At 43.6% G+C, this 4655-nt stretch overlaps 1 pseudogene; it reads right to left on the bottom strand.

Annotated features, from left to right (window-relative positions):
• Positions 1–376: 376 nt before the first annotated feature.
• Positions 377–1232, bottom strand: LOC100952606 (annotated as a pseudogene).
• Positions 1233–4655: the final 3423 nt, after the last annotated feature.

Genomic DNA, 4655 nt, shown 5'->3' with positions numbered 1-4655 from the left:
ATACTAGTCATGCCTATAACCCAGTGATTGTTCAATTGGTGTACTATGGCACACTGGCGTGCTGAGAGGATCTTAGGTGTGCTGTGAAAATTTTGAAAAATCATTAATTTTTTCAAAAGGTGAAAGCACAGTAAGTATATTCTTTTTTTACTTTATTAACATAACTTACATGTGCCACTGAAGTTTATAGACTCAAGTGTGCTATGAGATAAAGTTGGAAAACATGGCTATAGACATAGGTTTTCATTTTTATTTTTTTAACAAAATTATTCAGCTTTCATTAATTAGCACGTTAGAAGAAACAAAGTAGACAGATGAGGGGGTAGAGCCAGGATAGCTCCTTAAGCAAACCCAAAGGAACAAAGGCAGACAGGGCTCAGGAAGCCATCTGAGCCCAGGGAAGCAGCACCCTCCAGGAATGGGGCTGGACCCAGGGTGCTCCAGGACCTGGGCCAGGGGCAGCCGCTCCTGGGGCTTATATCGGAGAAGCTTGGAGATCAGGTCTTGGGCCCCCAAAGGCATTGTTTGGGGAACCTGTCACATCTACCTTGAGGACGTATCTGTGGGTCTCACTGTAGGAGGTGCTCTCAAAGGGGGGATTTCCCACTATCAGCTCACAGCAGAGCACCCCAATGTACCACAGATCCACCTCTTCATCATATGTCCTCCCCTCAACCATTTCTGGGGGCAAGTAGTCCAGTGTTCCACACATTGTGTTTCTCCTCAGAGAGGGGGTGTGCACAGACCAGCCCAAATCTGCAATCTTCACCTCACCCCTGAAACCCAGAAGCAGGTTTTCTGGCTTAACATCCCTGTGACTCATGTTCTTATCATGGCAGTAAGTCAGGGCATCTGCCGACTCCATTACCGTGGCTGTTCCCTGCTCATCAAATGTGTGGTTTTCTGCAGGTCCTTGTACAGCTCACCCCTTGGAGCATATTACAGAATCAGATACACACTGCGAGTATCATGGAAGTAATTGTACAGCCTTAGGATTTTGGGGTGTTGCAGGGGCACCTAGATTTCAATTTCCCTTTGCAGTTGGTGTTCCAGTCCTTCTCTATCTGGGACTTGAAAGAACCTTCAAGGCCATGATAAAATGGCCTTCCTTGAGCCAAGCCAGGTACACATTTCCAAATTTCCCCTTGCACTGATTTCAAAGTCATGGATCATGAGTTGCCTCCTGCGGGCTCAGCTCTGCCTGCCTGCATCACAGACTTCGGGCAGCTCATGAGGTGAGAGCGGCTAACGCCTTCCAGAGCCCTTTAGAACTGGGAGCTCACGTTCAGCAGATCCTGGAAAGGGATTGGGTAGATGAGGCCCAGGCTGAGGGTCTTCTAATTCACAGGCTCCCCTGGCCTTATGTGGGGGTGCCAAGCAAGGGCCGCTAGCTTCAAGATCTGACACGTTGTGCCAGCCATAAGCTTTTAAATGAAACAGCTTAATAAGAACTGGTAAGTTAAGCAAATGAAGACTATATTACTCATACCATCTTCCCAGCCTACTCTCTTGAGTCTAATCTTTGGAAAGGTAGGTCATTTTAACAGGAAAAACTTGGAGTGAAGGTATTAGTTTATATGGCCAAGCTGCAACTGCTAATTCAGAAATATGAATTTTTTTCCTCAACAAGAGAACATTATTTAATAGGACTATACTTGAATAGTAATTCCATACAGAGTATATACCTTAACATAAGGAAGCAAGAAAGGAATGTTTCATAATACACAGAACATTTAGGTGATTCAGTTGAGTTACCCCATCCAAGCAAATACTTTTCACATTTATTGCAAACATTGCAGTCAGTTCAGTAGGTGCCAACTGTCGTAGTTTTTACCGTTAGTAAAGAACCCTTGACTGTTTTCAGAGTGATAGGTGAGATACCCTTCCTTTCCGAGGAGCTGAAGGGGTTGACTTACTATCTGCTTTTTAGTGTTTCAACCACCCCTTCTATCGCCCACTAACACCAGTGCCTTGGGTCGCTGATGTTTTGACTATTTGCCATTTTGCCTGTCAAAGCAGGTAACCCACGAGTGACTCTGCCGTCTGAGGGGGCCGGGCCTGTTGCCTGTTCTGCTCATTTGCAAACACCACTCAATGGCTCTTCTCAGCTCTTCTTCCTCCAACACGGCAACTGTGATCTGGAAATGCCCTTCCTTCTCGGTCACAACGGACTACTATAGATGTGACTGTATCTGTGTTTGAATAATAACGTCTCCAGGATGGCCTGACACCTGTCTGTCCTCCTAAGTCCCACACTTGGAATTTAAGACTTTCATGTGTCACCATCTCTACATTAAATGCAATGGTAGGAATAAGACGAGGACTTCTCCAACCTGTAATCTGTACAAAATTAGGTTTTTTCCTGTTCCATCTAATCCCAAAATTAAAATGTTAATTTCTTTTATTGAGTACCATTGTTTTGTCAGTTAATCATTTCTGGGCACCATTGGTTGTGGACAGTGTACTGGTTCTCTGTGGAGGGAAAGGAAAGCTATAGGGACGCAGTCTTTCAAATTCGAGAATTTATCCCAGAAATACCTTCTCATGAGCGCAAAGAGATAGGCATGAAAAAGTTCATGTTCCTGTTTGTACAGCAGGAAAAATGTAGATGACCCCAAAGCCCATCAACAGGGAAGTAAATGTAGATAACCCAAAGCCCATCAATAGGGAAGTAGTTAAGTAAACTACTCTACCTCTCCACAATAGAATACTACACAGCTATTAAGAGGAAGAGCAAGGTAGAGCCATGTGCTTCATCGAGGAATTATGGTCCTATTTCATGCAGCTCAGTGATAAAAGCAAGTTCCAGAACAGCATGGATTGTAGACAATGATTTCATCTTTAGGAAAAATTTTAATAACTTACCTATTTTTAATGCATTGATCATCAGCAGAATATGCACCCAGCTGACAGTGGTTATCTTGTGATGGTGAGATTTTGGGGAAGTTCCATAACCTATACTTTGTATTTCTATAAGATTTGAGTTTTATGTTGCCTAGTATTACATGTGTTATCAGGAAAAGCAATAAAGATATTAAGCACTATGTGGGGATCTGGGGATAACAAAATGCATAAATTATGGTCCCCACCTTTGAAAAGGTTAAAGTCTAATAGGGGAGGAAGCTACATAAACAAATCATACCAGTGTGAGCCCTGCAATTACAGAACTGTGTTCAAGGGTTGCAGGTGCTATGGGGCAGGGCAGGGTTGATGGTGAAAAGTGTTGAGAAGGTGATCTGAGCGTGGCTGAGGACGACATATGAAGTGGCCATGACAAGGCAGCTATGTCAACAGGTGCCAAGTGAAGATTCAAAGTGGTCACCAGTGTATTGGTTACTTGGGCATTTTATCACAGTCCCTTGGGATGTTGTGACTCATGAAAGGCTATGGAGGCTAGATGGCACAGGGGACCTTGAAAGATAGATGGTCCAAGGGAGGCACAGAAGGTCAACCCAAGTTTCCTACTGACGAGTCACATGATACTGCATATGTCCCCCTTCGAGAATTTGGCTTTAAATCAGAGCTTAGCTGGTGATCTAAGGATGAACTCCAGACAATCCTAATTCACTCCCAAGCTTCCTGCGTCACATCTTTCTTAAATCTTGGCGTTATGGTCCAGAGACAAGGTTATGTCATTGGAATGAATGTTTGTCTAGAGATGAAATCACTGATATACATTGATTGATTGTCGGGTGAAGGACAGAGCTTTAAAATTCTCGCTGACAAAAAGAACTTGGTGTTTTCAGTGTCCTTACATTCCTGTATTCGATGAAGAGCTCTAGTGGACACTTCAGTGACCTCCCTCTGTTTTTTCTGGACTTCTGAGTTGGACTCTCTGGAGCTGCATTTCCCTGGAAAGTTCCTGTTGGATGTTGGCATCCTGCCTTGGTGAGGTGGTTCGGGAAGGCAGATCAGGAAGCAGGAAGTCTAGTGTGAGCAGTCTCTCTCCACCCCTATTATGTTGAAGAGCTAGGGAGGCAGACAGAGAAACGGGCAATTTGATGGGAATGACAGGAGTGTTGGGGTGAGGACTGCTTGTCTCTTTTATCAGTGATTTTCATCCATGCTGAGTGGGCATCTTCATTTCCTGTGAATTTGTGTCCACTGTCTGGTCCCACATATGTCCTCTGGGCTCCCTTTTAAAACCCATTCTGGTCCTATGTTGGGCCTTGTCTGACATAATTTTCCTTTTTTGCTCTGAAATCAGAAGATGTCTGACATTTTTTTTGTGTGTGTGCCTCTAATTCCATGATAAGATGTTAGTGACAAGGCTGACGACATCCTTTGCACTCAAACACAGTTGTCACTGGTTATGGGAAGAAACAACCTGTTCAGTCTGAAAAACCAACAGTTATTTTAGAATGCACAAAGTTTATAGGAAGAGTGGATGGAACTGATCGGTACTGTGGATGCTACAGGTTTGTAAGGAGGTCCTAAAAATGGTGGGAAAAATCATTCTTGCAAACAGCTATATCCTTTACTCATTAGGTAAGGATAGTGGAGAAAAAGTGCAGACACGCCTTTCTCCAGGAGAAATCTCATCACTCAGCTTGTGAGCAAGGAGAGGAACAGAAATTCAAGAAAGAGCGAAAGACCATCATCTGACACTGAAGAAAGAAATGGGAAGAGGCATTATATAATGCAAAAAAAAAAAA

This window comes from Otolemur garnettii, unplaced genomic scaffold, assembly GCF_000181295.1.
Source record: "Otolemur garnettii isolate 467f Iridium unplaced genomic scaffold, OtoGar3 scaffold00021, whole genome shotgun sequence".
Classification (NCBI taxonomy): Eukaryota; Metazoa; Chordata; class Mammalia; order Primates; family Galagidae; genus Otolemur; species Otolemur garnettii.
This window is presented reverse-complemented; position numbering and strand designations above follow the sequence as displayed.